We start from the raw sequence: 16,818 nt of genomic DNA, 5'->3' as shown, positions 1-16,818 counted from the left end.
TTTTTTTATAAAATGGAGTACTACTCAGCCATAAAGAATGAAAAACTAGAGACATTTATAGCTGAAAGGATGCACACTGAGGCCATACTCTTAAGTGAAATAAATAGGACACACGTGTTAATACCAAATAGTTTCTCTGGTATGAGAAACTGAAAGTGTAAATGAAGATCAAAAGGCATAACAGATATTGTAAAATAGGAGAAAAAAAGGTCCAAAGGGGAAGGGGAAGTGGGAGGGGTAGGGGGAAAGGAGAGAAGGGAAAGGAATAAATATGAGAAAAGGAAAAAAAGGGAACTAAGTCTTTGTAAATAGGGAGGAATGGAGGGGTTGAAGGGGAGGGCAGTGGAATGGGGAAAAAAATAAAAACCAAGAGAGATTATGTAAAGGTACAAATTTCCAATGATGAATGTTATCATACTGTGTACCTAAAATGCACCAATAAACTTAATGAATAAAAATAAAAACTTGAGCTTTTAAAAAAGGTAAGGCCATTTCCAGAAAATATTATGATCATGACAGAAAAAAAATTACAAAAAATTGTATGTGTGGCTCTGACTTTCTATAATCCATAATGTTACTGTTTCTAATGGACAGATGATTGTATCTATTTAGATTCAGTGCAATTCAGCAAAGGGATTATTATAGTATCTTTAAAACAAGAACATATTTCATGCATATTGTTAAAGACAATCATAAAATAAAATGTATTATTTTTTATTCAGTTTTTGTTGTTATAGAGTACAAAAGAATGGTGATAAGTAAAGGCATGAATATTAATCATAATCATCAGCCTGACTGGATTAAGAGACTCTTAGCGGATTAGAAAAACACACTTCTGGGTGTGTCTGGGTGTTTCCAAGATGACTGGCACACAGGCCAGCAAATGGAGGGGGTGAGACCCACCCTGATTGTGAGTGTCACCATCTGATTGGTTTGTAGCCCTGATGGAATAAATGGGGAAGGAAGAGAAAATTGACCTGTGTTTGAAAATATTCACTCTGTTTAAGTGTTTGGTCTTCTGCTGCTGCCATCACCTGTGGACATCAGACTCCAGCTTCTGCAGTCTTTCAACAGTGACTCTTCCTGACGCTTCCAGGCCTTTAGTCTTTGACTGGTGCTGCATCCTTGAACCTTGTTGTTCCGAGGCTTCCAGCTTATTGGATGGAGCAGCTGCTGTATCCACTGTCTCTGCAGTGTGCAGATAACCACTGTGGAGTCTCCATCTCTGATCCTATAAACCCATCTAACAAATCGTCTCATTATCTATCTATCTATCTATCTATCTATCTATCTATCTATCTATCTATCTATCATCTATTCTGCTCCTCCTGTTGAGAACCTTAACATTTCATCCAACAAACAGAATACATAAAGGTGATAAAGAATCTTAAACTATTTTTGTACGTTTCAGCACCTAGATTCCCATCTCATTGCTTATCTCAGAAGAATAACAATTAGACAAACTTATTATTTTTATTTTTTAAAGTTAATTTTATTGGTACATTTTAGGTATACAATATGCTGACATTCATCATTGGAAATTTGCACCTTTACATAGTCTCTCTTGGATCTTATTTTTCCCCATTCCCCTGCCCTCCCTTTAACCCCTCCATCTCTCCCTATTTACAGACTATGTATCCATTTTTCCATTTTCTCATGTTCATTCCATTCCCTTCTTTCCTTAAACCGAATCCTCCCATTTCCCCTTCCCTTTTGCCCCTTTTCTTTGTATTTCACATTATCTATTATACCATTTAGTCCTTATTTACACTTTCAGTTTCTCACACTAGAGAAACTATTTGGTATTTACACATGTGTGTCCTGTTTATTTCACTTAAGAGTATGGCCTCAATGTGCATCCATTTAGCTATAAATGTCTCATATTTCTCATTTTTTATGGCTGAGTAGTACTCCATTTTATTAAAAAAACCACATTTCTTTATCCAGTCTCCATTTGATGGGCATTTGGGCTGCTTCAAAGTTTTAGCTATTACAAATTGTGCTGGTATGAACATGGGTGTGTATATGTCACTGTGGTACGATTCTTATAATTCCCTGGGGAAGATACCGAGCAGGTGAATCGCTGGGTCAAATGGGACTTCCAATCCTAGTTCTTTGAGATATCTCCATACTGATTTCCACAGTGGTTGCACCAGTCTACACTCCCCCCATCAGTGGAGCAGGGTTCCTCTTTCCCCACAGCCCTGCCAGCATTTGTTATTGGTTGATTTCATGATAGCAGCCATTCTTTCTGGGGTAAGGTGGAATCTCAGCATTGTTTTCATTTGCATCTCTCAAATGACCAGTGATATTGAATATTTTTTCATATGTTTATTTGCCATTTCTACTTCTTTTCATCTGAGAAATGTCTGTTCAGTTCAGATGTCCATTTTTGGATTGGGTCTTTAAATTTGGGAGTTCTGATTTTTTTAAGTTCTTTATAGATTCTAGATAGTAGACCTTTGTCTGAGGGACCACTGGTGAAATTTTTTTCCCACATTGTGGGTTCTCTCTTCACACTGCTGGTAGTTTCTCTTGCTGTACAGAAGCTTTTTAGTGAGAAGAGATCCCACTTTTTGATTGTTAATGCTAGTTCATGGGCAACTGAGGTTTTGTTCATAAAATTTTTTCCTACACCAATGTCTTCAAGAGTTCTACCTAACCTCTGTTCCAGCTGGTTCAGCATTTCTGTTTTAATATTAAATCTTTAATCCGTTTTGATTTTACTTTAGTGCATGGTGAGAGATATATGTCTAGTTTTAGTCTCTGGCAAGTTGAAACCCAATTTCTCCAGCACCATTTATTAAATAGGCTACCTTTCCTCCAGTGGCTCCTTTGTTGAAGATGAAGTGGCTGAGTGTGTCTGGAGTTGTTTCTGCATGTTCTAATCTGTTCCACTGGTCCTCAGCTCTGTTTCTTTGCCAGTATCATGCTGTGTTTATCACAGTAGCTTTGTAGTATAGTTTCTAATTGGGGGTTGTAATACCCCCTGCCATATCTCTGTTACCTAGAATTGCTTTTGCTATTCTGGGTCTCTTCTTGTTCCAAATGAATTTTTACATTGTTTTCTCAAGGTCCGTGAAATGTGCTGCTGGGATCTCAATTGGAATTGCATTGAATCTATATAGCAGTTTTGGAAGTATGAACTTTTTCACTATGTTGATCCTTCCTACCCAGGAACAATGAATGTCTTTCCATTTTCTGATATCATCTTCAATCTCCCTTTTAAGAATGCTATAGCTTTCAGAGAAGAGATCTTTGATTTCTTTTGTTAGTTTGATTCCTAGATATTTCAGTTTTTGCATGCTATTGTGAAATGAATTGTTTGCCCTATTTCTCTCTCAGTGAGTCTATTGTTTGTGTAGAGGAAAGCTATTGATTTTTGTGTGTTGATCTTGTATCCAGCTACTTTACTGAATTTGGTTATTAAGTCTAGAAGACTTTTGGTGGAGTTCTTGGGGTCTTCTACAAAGAGTATCATGTCATCTGCAAATAATGACAGTTTGACTTCTTCATTTCCTATTTTTATTCCTTTTATTTCTTTCTCTTGTGTAATTGCCATGGCTAATGTTTCCAAAACTATATTGAACAGGAGTGGTGATAGTGGACATCCTTGTCTTATTCCTGATTTTAGTGTGAAGGATTATAGTTATTGACCATTTAGTATGATATTGGCTGTTGGTTTTTCATAGATCGCTTTTATCAGATTGAGGTAGAGACTCTCTATTCCAATTTTTTGTAGGGTTTTTATCATAAATGCATGTTGGATTTTGTCAAATGCTTTTTCTGCATCTATTGAGATGATCATATGGTTTTTGTTCTTGGCTCTATTTATTGATTTGTGTATGTTAAACCATCCCTGCATCCCTGGGATAAATCCCTCTTGGTCAAGGTGTATGATCTTGATGATCTTCTGCATTTTATTTGCCAGTATCTTATTAAGGATTTTTGCATCTATGTTCATTAGTGAGATTGGGTTTTCTTTTTCTTTTTTCTGTTGGGTCTTTCTCTGCTTTGGGGAGCAAGATGATTCCTGCTTCCAGGAATGAATTTGGGAGTATTGCTTCCCTTTCAATTTCATTGAAGAGTTTAAACAGTAGTGGCAGTAGTTCCTCTCTAAATGTCTTGTAGAATTCAGCAGTGAAGCCATTAGGACCTAGGCTTTTCTTAGTTGGTAAGTTCTTAATTACATTTTCAATTTCATTGATTGATATTGGGTTTTTTATAATTTTTAGGTCTTCTTCATTCAACTTTGGTAATTCATATGTATCTAGGAATGTGTCCACTTCTTCTGTGTTTTCCATCTTATTGGCATATAGTTTCTCGAAGTAGGTATTGATGATCCTCTGGATTTCTGCTGGGTCCATTGTAATTTCACCCTTTTCATTCCTAATTGCACAGATTTGGGCCATTTCTTTCCTTTTTCTGATAAGGTTGGCTAAGGGTTTGCCAATTTTGTTTATTTTTTCAATGAACCAACTCTTGGCTTCATTGATTTTTTGTATCATTCTCTTAGTCTCCATTGCACTGATTTCTGCCCAGAACTTTATAATTTCCTCCTTTCTATGGGCCATGGGTTTGTCCTGCTCTTCTTTTTTTAGAAGCTTGAGGTTCAGCATCAGTTTTTTAATTGGGCTCACTCTGTTTTCCTAATATGAGTATTCACTGCTATGCATTTCCCTTGCAAGACTGCTTTTATTGTGTCCCATAGATTCCAATATGTTGTATTGTCATTTAATTGTAGGAACTGTCTGATTTATTCTTTAATTTCCTCTGTGACCCTTTGGTTACTCAGAAGTGTGTTATTCAATTTCCATGTATTTATGAAGTTTTAGGGCTTTCCTTTGGCATTGATCTCCAATTTCATCTCACTATGGTCTGATAATATACAAGGGATAACTTCAATTTCTTTGTGTTTACCTAAATATGTTCTATGAGTGACTATGTGTTCTACTTTGGAGAACGACCCATGTGTAACTGAAAAGAACGTGTACTCTAATTTTGTGGGGTGGAACACTCTGTAAACAACTGTAAAGTTCATTTGTTGAAGAGTTTGAGATCTGGTATTTTGTTGCTTGTTTTTTGTTTAGTTGATCTATGTATTTGTGACAATGGAGCATTGAGGTCCCCCACTACTATTGTATTAATGCTTATATGATTTTTCATGTCCGTTAGTATTTGTTTTATATATTTGGGTGCACTAGTGTTTGGTGCATAGATATTTATGATTGTCATCTCTTCCTTTTGGATTGTTCCCTTTCCAAGGATATAGTGTCCTTCTTTGTCTCTTTTAATCAGTGTGGGTTTGAAATCCACTTGATCTGCAAAAAGGATAGCTGCACCTGCTTTTTTTTTTTGGTTCCTGTTGCATGGAGTATTGTTTTCTACCCTTTACCTTTCAGTCTACGAGTTCTTTTTTAATTTTATTTTGTATTTTTGGTGCTGGGGATCAAACTCGGGCCCTTGCACCTGCTCAGCAAGTGGCGAAACCGCAGAGCTAAATCCCCAGCCCTTATGATTTTCTTTTTGAATTGTGTTTCTTGTATGCAGCATATTGTTGGATCTTGCTTCTTAGCCCAATCTGCCAGTCTATTTCTTTTGATTGGTGAGTTGAGACCATTAACACTGATGTTTATAACTGATACATATTGAGTTATCATTGTCATGACTTTTTCTTTTTGTTGGATTCTCCCCCTTTGCTTTTAATTTCTTGTCATGCCTGATGGATTCATTCTACTGGGATTCCTGGGGTTGTGATCCTTGTTGTCTTTCCCTAGGATTTTGTCTCAAATGTTTTGGCATGCTGGTTTTGTATTCATGAAGTTCCTAAAGTGCTCTTTGTCATGAAAGTATCTGATTTCACCATCAATTTTGAAAGATAGTTTTGCATGGTACATCAGCCTGGGTTGCATCAATCTGGGTTTTGCATCAATCTGGGTTGGAGGCTGTTTTCCTTTAGGGCTTGAAATGCATCACTCCAAGCTCTTCTTGCTTTGAGGGTTTGCATTGAGAAGTCTGTTGTGATTCTGATGGGCTTTCCTTTGTATGTGATTTCTCTCTTTTCTCTAACTGCTTGAAGAATTTTGTTCTTCTGTTATGTTTCTGGAATCTTAAAAATTTTGTGCATATATGTAGATTGTTGTTTTGATCAAGGCTAGCTGGGGTCCTATAAGCCTCATTTGTCTGTATGTGAAGTTCTTTTCCCCTGCTTGGGAAGTTTTCTGCCATCCCTTCTGTGAACAGGTTTTTTATGTCATCTGCACTCTCTCCTGTTTCTTCATTGATTCCTATCAGTCTTATGTTATTCTTCTTTGCATCATTTAGCAGCTGTTGGATTGATTTCTTGTGGTCCCTTACAATTTTGAAGAAATTTTTCTTTTCCTGGTTGCTAATTGCAATGTTATCTTCTATATCTGAAATTCTGTCCTCACATTGGCTCTTTCTGCTGCATAAACTTTCAAAGGAGTTTTTAATCTCCTGCAAATCTGTTTGCATCTGTTTTATGGATTCCATTTTTTTCCTATGTTGGGATTCCATCATGTTCCTCATCTCCTCAATTTTTCTATCTGTGTCCTCTCTAGATTTATTATTCATGTCTTGCACTATGGCCACAATCTCTGGTGTTATGTTAGAAATTATTTCTGATTTCATTTTTTCCAGATCCTCTTTTGTTGCCAGTTCAGGGAGTCCAGGTGGTTGAGTATCAGGTTGTTCCATCTCCTTTCCCTTTGCAGTTGCTGTAGGTGATCTGGAAGTCTGGTTCTGAGACTTGTTTAAGTGTCTTCTCATTTCAATGGGGGACGGGGCGTGTGCTGCTGGTGCCCATGAGGCTTACCTCCTCTCTGCTGGGCATGGCTCTGGTCCTCAGCACTGGGAGTGGTGTTACAGCAGCCCAGCACAATTGGGCAAACTTAATCATTGGTATCATCACTGATTTTGTCCAGCTTCTTATGATTTCAAACAAATCTCTCTTTTGAACTACCAAGGAAACGTCTTGAATACTTTAGTTTTTTAGGCCTAGAATTGCATCAATGAAGAAAATCTCCACCACCACCACCACCATCATCATCATCAACAACAACAACAACAACAACAAACTTATTTTCTTCTTGATGGTGTTCCTTGCTAAGGTTTGAATGTTTGTTCACTCTAAAATTCATGTTGGAATTTGATTGTCAGTGTGACATTACAGGAGAGATGTTTTGGTCCTGTGGGCTCCATGCCCATTTATGGACTAATGCTGTCATCAAAGGGGGTTTTAACAGTGGGCTCCCTCTCTCAGTCCTCAGCCCCAATGCCAAGTGAAGATGTAGTCTTCCTACCTCCGGGACTGTGATACTCCAGGCCTCATCTTGGAGAAGAGAATGACTCTTCCAGACACCAAGTCTGTTGCATCTTGTCTTCAGCAACTTTCTGAATTCTGTCTGAGCAGCACCAAGTGGACTAAGGTGCTTCTCCATCATGTAATTTCTACTACTGCACAAGTTTCGATGAAGGCAGAGAAGCATGGAAATCACTGTAGAAAATGAGCTATGGTCAGATGAAGGGAGGTGGGGGAGCTTTGAGTGTCATACTGAGACTGAAGCATCATTTAATGGTTTTTCCTTTATTTGGACCTTGCTTTTTATAAATATTTCAGTGGAAAGTTTATTCAATTGTCAACCTGAGTCTTTGAAGTTATTTGAGCAATGAGCAGAGTTTAGAGCTGCTCTTTAAACAAAGACCTTGGGCAGAAATGTGGAGGCCAAATACTAGGATGGGAATTGAGGAGCTAGGGGACCATTTAGGAGGAGCACCTGAAGCAGAAAAAACATGGAAAACAGTGGACTGGGTGAGGATGGAGATTTTGAAAGTGAAGAGAAAGAGAAGACTGTGAGCTCATCTTAGAGTGGTTGATGTCATCGATAAAGAAAGGGAACAGTACTGGTAAGTCAAAGTTTAAATCTATATTAAGAGGATATTAATACCAAGAGGACAATAACTAATGAAATAGTGGTGAACTGGGACTTGGACCAAATATGAGTTATTTTCTGGAGCTCTGATGAAGTAGCATTTTGTCCTAGAAGCAGTGGCAAATTGAGGCTAGAGCTCTGGAGATCTTGGAGCTTGGAGTTAAGGCTACATATTTGTGATTCAAATGACATAGGTGAGGGCCAGGGATTTAGCTCAGTGGTTCTGCTGCCTGCCTTGCAAGCGCAAGGACCCGAGTTCAATCCCTGGTACCAAAAAAAAAAAAAAAATGACACAGGTGATAATTGGGGTTATGAAATTGTTCAGATGACAGAAGAGGGGGAGAAAAAAGGGGGTAAATAGAGATTAAAGTCTATCTGCAATTCCACTACTTAATATTAAGTTCTAAATGTCAATTAATGGAAATATCTGAATTAATGGCAACAGTTAAAAAGTACTGGGTCAGGTATATTATAAAAGTGATTTCCATCTCAGTGAGTTTTCTTTTATATCACAATAAAGGCAAAGGTATGTCTATAAGATGGACAGTGTGATATCATATAGAAGAGAGATGTTCAACAATTAGACAGCAGTGGAAACCATTAACTATGAACATTAGAAATGCAGTTTCTACTTATTAAAGCCATTCTAAAATTGAAAGGCTTTTCAACAAGTTGTGTGTATGTTAGGAATATATGTTTTCAATTAAATAGTTTAAGAACAAAAACTGGTGAAAAAGTATTTATTCATCTAACTGAAACACATGCTTAAGCATTTCTCACTTTTATTCTAAAAAAAAATTGCATCTGGACTGAGAATTTTTGTTTCACTTTGTGTCAGTGTGATGTGAATTAATAAAATGGATAAATAATCAACTCTTGAAACTCGCATTACTGGACTAGCAAAAATACACACTGTTCACATTTTAAGTACTCTCCATATAATTTTTTACAGTGGTCTACAGTAAAAAAGTAAGGTAGCCACTTATTTTTGAATTGCTTTTAATTTATAGTATCCTTTCTTCATATTTTTCCTCCCACATTTCTCTCTTCTGAAGAACCTCTGGATTTATCTTGTGCCTGTCATTTTTCTTCACATGATTTAAAAATAATGAATTGTATCACCCAGTGATGATTTATGATTTTTACTGATGTAATTAATGATACACATCAATTTTCCTTCTTAACTGAAAGTCATTATAAACTTTTCATTAATATATTGGAACAGCAGCCTCTTGTAGTTCAACAACCTTTGGAAATTTGAAGTGAAACTTTGTAATGTACCAAGTTTCGTAGAAATTAGTGCTTCTCAAAAAAAATCATGACAATCATGTTAAAATTGTCAGAGAAGATTTTATAGATTTGTAATTTAAGAATTAACTATTTATAATTTCTCAAAATAAAACATTTATCCAAAGAAAATGTTAAATGTTTGGTATTAATAAAACTGAACTCAAGAATACGATCAATTTAGATGAAAAGCAAACATGTTATGATCATCCTAACTTATATAAATGTGAAAATATTGAATATGACTGACATATCAGTCAATTTTGAAATTTGCCAACTTAGATATATTCCTGATAATTATTTGGAAGATGCAAGTTCTTTGTCTCAATTCCTGATTTTTAGACAGTCGTATGATGTGGATATATATTTGAAAGGCAATACATAAGAACAAAGAAATCTGTCTTTTCCTATGTATCAAGCTGTGAAGATAGAGCAAAAAGTACTATGATCTTTCTAAAATATATTTTACTGGTATTTATTTCTTCTGTATTTCTTTGAAATTTAGAATTTAATTTGGCCTTTAATGAAGCAATAGTTAATTATTTCTCTGTATTCTACTTAGATAAAGGAACAAATAAAGCTCAGCATATGTCAAAGTTTAAATTATAATATTTCAGAAAAAGCAACAGTGTGTGCTTCAAGTGTTGCAAACTTGATTTGAGCATTTTATGGTACTCCAGTCAGCCGCCTATTAAAAGTGTGATCAGGTAGTTTAGACTGTGACTAGCTGTGTCAACAGAAGGAAAGTGGAGGATTAGTCTCTATGGCAACGACAAAGTATCCCTGTTTGTAGACAGACAAATTCTGCTACATCTGAAAGTGATTGACAGGTCTATTCCTTTGCAACTGACCCATAGAAATTAGCAAGTAAAAGTTATTATACTAGGTTGTATTGAAGGGTTCTCAATATCTTAAAGTGCTCTTGTAAGTTTTTCTGCAGCATTTGCATGAGAAACCTGGCAGGAATTGTTCTGAGGTTTATATCTATGGTTTGATAGATTCTTTGTGGGGGAGTATTGCTGGTGAGAATAACTTAATTTTCAGCTCTCCGTATGACAGAATTGTTGGAGCATGGATTGAAGGGAAAATACACATCAAAGATCCAAAGCTGAATAATATGCCACATTTCAAAATCACAAGTCTTTGTAAGAATATTATAAATATATTTTGAAACTGCTTTCTGGAAAAAACATTTCCCCAATTAAATAGGAAGTTATTTCAGGAATAATTGTTCATGACTTTTATTGAAGACTACTGCATGAAGATTGTGTTCAAATTTTTTAAACAATTCCTTCATTTTACTGTTTAATTTCAAACAGCAAGAGTCATATTTATTATTGCAAAGAAATACTTTTTCTCTTCTACTAAAGTAAAGCACTTGTCATAAAACAAAAGGTACTTGCCTTTGAAATAATTTAAAAACTGTATTTTATCTCATGTATGCTTTACTTAAGGAAAAGTTAATTTCCTTGCTGAAACCTGTTTTTTTAGATTTTAGTAATTCTAAATGCATAATAATATTTTAAAAATGCTCTTTGATTCACTCAAAGTGGGTAACCATATATCTGCATTGTGTAATTGGACATATTTATAATTACATATATTAATTATAACTTCCTGTATTTCAAAGGAAATCTAATTAGCAAAGTTAGGGTCAAATACATGCACTAAATTCATATTTCTTATCTAAACATATGTTTCTTTTGAGCTGAAAGCACTAAGTGCTTATCACTCTAATGTGTATTATTTATTTCTTGAGAATTCTTTACCCGACAGTGTATTTTCTCTGTTTTGTATCTGCCTAGTTTAATTATTTTTGCAGAGCATAATCAAAAATGAATACAAAACAAAACAAAACTGCTAGTGAAAGTGAAGCCAAAGGAAAAAGAGAATTTAAGTCAGGGAATTATTCTTGGTTGCTGAAGTTCACTTATTTGAGTGTATTTATTTTAATACCTTTTTTCTATTGAATATGAATCAAAATGGAAAATTAGGAAGAATATCTCTTACTTTTAAGGTGCTTTCTTAGATATTATGTTCTTTCTCTTAAAGAGAATGTAAATTCAGTCCTGGTTCTTAGTGTTTCAGATTCTATCAGGACCCCAGAACTAGTTCTAATTGAATAGATCAGCTGTCCCTTCTCTATTCTGACTGTCTCAACATTGGGATATTTGGGACCTTTTCTATTTGTCACTCTGATGGACCATCATACACTGCCATTAACCTCTTCTATGTTTCAGACACAGACATAGTGTATGGCCCTTTCTTTAGAATAAGAATGAGAATTATCTGGTAAGTATTTTTGGGAAAAAATTAAACATTCAGTAAAATCCTTATACGTAACTTAGTATTATTTAATTCTGGGTGATTGTGAAAGCTTTTAAGAAAATTATTATTTTCCCTAAGTTTTCAATATGCTGAGATTTTTTTTTTTTAAATCTAGAAAATAAAATGACTTGGTTCCGTGTGCATATGACTACTAGCTCTAGGCTTCTAAAGAGGTCCTTGTGAATGATATTAAGGATATGATTGGCCACAGACTCTGGTTTCAGGGCTGTTATCAGCTGAGACAGTGTTGCCTTTCAGCTGCTAATTATTATTTTCTAGGGGAATCATTTTTGGAAGAAAATTCTTGCTTTTGTTCTTAGCTTCTTCTTTTTTTTTTTTAGCTTCTTTTTAATAAATCCAGGGAAGGCTCATTTTCAAAACCATCCTAGCTACACTTAATACCCATTCAAAAGTAAAGCAAGTAACACTTTAAAAAAAAATTCAAACATTAAAATTCTCCATGAAAGCTGAGTCATAGAAATTTTAGCCTCAAATTATTTAACGTTATCATCTCTGATAATTAACTCACAGCCTCTGTACCAATCACATTGCTGCCATGCTGTTTGTAAATTTTTGTGTCTGAGATTAATTAAACATTTTCAAAGTTCTTCAGTCTGCATGCCACACTGTACTTCTGGTAAAATCACATAACATGTAATCCTTCAAGGAAAAGGTCCCAATTTGTGGTAATATTGGAAGTTTCCTAGCTTGGATATCACTTCTATGTAGAATGAGGAGGAGTAGATATTGGAGACATCCAAGTTATTGCTATTTTAAATCTCTACATAACTTAGCATTTTAATATTTTAATCAAAACCAAGGAATTTTTAAAAAAATGGAAGTCCTGTCTGTTAAGATTTGGGCTCATGTAGGAAGACAATTAAATAATTGATCTTTATCAAGTTAATTGCAAGTAACTTTTTTTCACTGAAAGTGTATGCCTTCAATGTTATGAAGTTGCTCACTTATGCCTGAATCATATTTAAGAGTCATATTAATTATCAAAATGGAGATTTAATATGGGCGTAACTTAATAGCATTTAAGTGTACCAAAAGTGTAATTTTCATTAGTGTCATTATTTTTGATATAACTCAAAAAAAGCAGTTTCGATATCGAATGTCAGTTTGCTATTTCTGTTTTTAAGTGTGGTAAACGTTGCAGACCACAACCCTTAATGAAGTTTTCCTAAGCTGATCCACCATCATCCTTATAAAGGATGGTGTCAGCGAAGGCCCTGAATTCAGGACAGGTGGACTCTTCCTCACAGGGTCTGGCGCGCTGTCCTCTTGAGTCCCTGAACCCCGAGAGCCTGCCGGCTCGCTCTGTGTCCCCAAAGACCAAGGTCAGTGGCACATCTGCCTCAGATCTGCTCTTCCCTTTTTAGTAGCGCAAAAGATGAAAATACTTTGAAAGAAAGGAGGTCTAAAATTTGAAGCAGGCTTGTAAGTTAGAGCTGCCCACCTCTAAAATGAAAATTATGTTATTCCCACTCCTGGCCGATGCCGCTGGAGGGGCTCCTGGGTTTCTCACTCCGTGGGGACGGCCGTCCCTTTGCGCTTCACACCGAGTGGCCACTCAGACCCAAGCCGCCAGCCGCGCGCACTGCGCAGGGGGACACAAGAGCAGCCACCAACAGCCTATCCCTCTGTGCCTCGGCGTCCCCCTGTCTGGAGCAAATGCGCCCAATGAGCTTTCCCGATTGTCTTGTGATGTCATGGCTGAGGTTACTCAAAGCCCATTCAGAAAGACGCTGCTTAGACGTGGGCAAAATTAGGACTTTTCAGAAGTAACTAGGACGATGGTAAAGTACTAATTACAGCATTGCTGATAATCGCTTTAGTGTACCAAGTGCTTCTATTTGTGGAACCAGAGCTTCCATATTCATGTGAAAATTGTACTTAGTTTTAATATTTTCAATTGTAAATAACTTCCTCTCCGAGACTGTGCCGTAGTCTGTGCACTGGTCTTTTATTTTCCTTTTATTTGTCCCCCCCCACCACCAATGGTCCTTTATTGAGTTTCCACATGGTCATTTGTTGAGTAGGCAGCTTTGAGCTTTGCATCTCCAAAGGCAGTGCAGAGTTAAGATGTGGCTGGCTGATGTCATCTTGTAGAACTTTTCTTTCTTTTTAGGAAACCGCCCCCCACAATTAAGATTGACTGAAATATATTACAAATATGTGTATCACTATACTAAAAGTGTTCTTACTTTCATCTAATCAAAGTCAATAATGATGGATGACAGCTCAAACCTTTATATTTGTTTGCATTTTTAGCTTGTACATATTTACCTGTCTGTTACTCAATTGTATCTTTCTGACCTATGTGCTTTCCTTTCTCCTCAGGTTTATCAAGGAAACACATCTGCATTAATTAGCAGAGAAAAAGTTTTACTGTTGTTGTAAATATGCTAAATACTTAGTTCCTTGTGAATGAATGTTGTACATTCTTCAATGTAAAGGACACTGGGCTCTCTATGAAGTTATTTTGTTTCAAGAGAATGTATTCACTGTGAGGGTTAGGACGTCATGCAACTCCTTTCTTTATAGTCCTGTAAAATCATGGCTCTGCTTGGAATGGGTATTGAAACTTTGAACTGTAAAATATATTCAGCCTTGTGACATATAACATTTCTAAAACTCCAGCCAGGTAATGGGTATTTATCAGGCTATTCTATCCAAAGAAAGAATATTTGGAAAGAGACATTTTAAAATTACAAGACTTGAAATGGGGAGGTACATTAGCTTATGGTCCAATTCCCAAACTGAAGTTCTTTTTTTAAAAGAAACATTTATAAAAGTAGTGATGTTTTAAATAATCATTTAATCTAACCAAAATAGACACTTCACTGTACAAGGATGGTTCCTCTTTTTAAATGTGTGTTTTTTTGTTTTTGTTTTTTTTTTGGTACCGGGATCGAACTCAGGAGCTTATGCTTTTGAGGTAGGTGTAAATGTGTTTTTTATGAAACGTTTTTCTTTTTTAATCTAAAGAATGACACTGAAATGTATAGACGTGACATAAAAATGAGACAGATAATGAAAGGGGCTCCACCCAAGCTTGGATTTAGATTAATGTCAAGTGGGTTGTTTATACTTGGTAGTAGAATAAGTTTTGATCTTTATGTATTAGAGTTTAGGAGAATTTTGATTTTCGACTCTTAAATGGTTAAGATTCCTTGAAGGAGCAGTGTTATAGGTAATTTTTGAATAAAAAAGGAAACGTTTCTAGATATGGGGGAAGGAAAGGATTTCTAGATCTTAGGGGTTTGGTAAATGTGATATAATGAAGCTTTTCCTAAATAAATTCTTTCTTAGAAGTTAGATTATGAAAAAGATAAAATGCAGAGAATTTAACATATCAAAAATGGAAAGGGTGGGGGATTTAGCTCAGTGGTTCCACTGCCTGCCTCGAAAGCACAAGGTCCCGAGTTCAATCCTTGGTACCACCCCCCCCCCAAAACAACAAAACCAAAAACCAAAAACAACAGCAACAACAACAACAACAACAACAAACCCAGAAAACATATCATTTTCTTTTTTTGGTACCGGGGATCGAACTCCGGTCCTTGCGCTTGCGCAGCAGGCGGCGAAACCACTGAGCTAAATCCCCAGCTATCATTTTATTAATATAAGGACAATACACCTGTGGAAAAGGTAGGTTAAAAATCGTAAGTTTGCAGCTTCCATGACTTGAGTAGAATGTACTCTTCCCTCAGGTCAATAAAGCAATTGATTAATTCAATTGTTGATTAAGAGACAAATCTCTCTATACTTTAAAATTTCAAGTGGAGAAAATTTAACTAAGTTTAACTTAAAAAGATCATCCTGTACTAAGCAAATAATTCCTCCTGATATCTTCCTAACATCATTCAAATGTACTTCTGTAAATTATACTCTTCCTGCAACTATTAAAATAATCTACTAATTCTGATTCTAGTTACAGCTGTCACTTACTCTATTCCTGATAAATTGTCACACTTGTAACTTTGTTCTTTTTCTCAGTTTAAAATCGCACAATGTTAGTGAAATGTTTAGACAAGTAACCTTATGAAGGAAGAAGTGTAGGTTAAAATAAATGTAACATTATATAATTTTGTGTTGTCTCTGCAAATAGTTTAAAAATAAAGAAGAATAAAATTACTCATTTGACATTTCAAAGCTTTGAAATAAGCCTTGATCATACCTATAGTTATCACAAACTCCCACGGTCTACCGTAGGAAAAAAAATCTTTATCTAATAGTTAGAATTCATCACTTACAGTCATAGCAGCTGTATTTGCTAATTTTTTGAAGCACTTTTTTTCTCCTTTATTTCTTTTGATTGGAACACAATTTTATGATTCTCATAAAGGGTATGTCGATCTACCAAATTTAGAATGTAGGTTAGAGACCGGGATGTATAGATATGCTAAATATTCTTATAAATGGGAAAGCCCAGTTATTTTCCCAAATATTTTACATGTTGGGAAAACTGGTATAAATGGATTGAAAATTAAATTTTGTGTCTGATTTTTCATGTTTTATATAGATGTTTTCCCACCTCCCGTGCAGATCACATTTCATGTCTTTTTGGAGGTCATCTTGTTTATAGTAGAAAGGTTTTAGCTGTGTGTATTGCTGTCTCTTATGTAATTAAAATATTAGGGATTATCTTCCTTCCGAGTTGTGAAAAGCGATTCAGAGGTTTTTGAATAAGACATGTGATATGCCTTAGAGCCTTCTTACCTGGCTCCTGTTAGAGGTTGATAGTTATTAATGCAATTCAACCTAGCAACAAGCGCAGGGCTGTGAGGTCCACACTTTGCGGCTGTATTGTGTGTGGTTTGCATTCAGCGAGAATTGGCCTCTCAGTGTCAGGAGAATGTATTCAAAGTGCCTCACATATGGTCGTGGGTAGTGATAATAAAACAAGTACTATAAATAAACGCGACCATAGACTTAAAGCTGGAGACCGAATATATTCTCATTTTCTTGTGATACGAGACACTGACTATTGTTTTTAAAATAGTATTATAATTTAACTTGGCTTCTCATCTGATTTGTCATGCTGTGTATCGAGCGATTTCTTTGCATAGTTTTGACAATCTGAAGGAAAAAGTGGAAGAGAAACATCTGGATCCCACCGCAGAGTTTTAGGGACCATAGCTGAATCTGTCTGAGAAAGGAGAGTCCTTGGCAAAGTAAGCGGCCCACTGTGCTGTTCCTCCTGGACCCAGGGACGAGCGAGGGAGCGTCCCAGATGCGAAAG

At 35.9% G+C, this 16,818-nt stretch overlaps 1 long non-coding RNA gene across 1 annotated transcript in view; it reads left to right on the top strand.

Moving 5' to 3' along the window:
- LOC147826605 (uncharacterized) overlaps window positions 1-16,818 on the top strand; it is a 249,695-nt gene that overhangs the window by 131,327 nt on the left and 101,550 nt on the right. The window contains exon 2 of the long non-coding RNA XR_015438965.1: window positions 1-16,818. This exon is cut by the window's left edge and continues 27,258 nt beyond it. This is a non-coding gene — a long non-coding RNA (uncharacterized LOC147826605).

This window comes from Heterocephalus glaber, unplaced genomic scaffold (genome assembly GCF_053883595.1).
Source record: "Heterocephalus glaber isolate CG9 unplaced genomic scaffold, H.glaber_assembly_v1.0 deba00001465, whole genome shotgun sequence".
NCBI lineage: Eukaryota > Metazoa > Chordata > Mammalia > Rodentia > Bathyergidae > Heterocephalus > Heterocephalus glaber.
The sequence above is the reverse complement of the archived record's forward strand: the minus strand, read 5'-3'. Positions and strand labels throughout refer to the sequence as shown.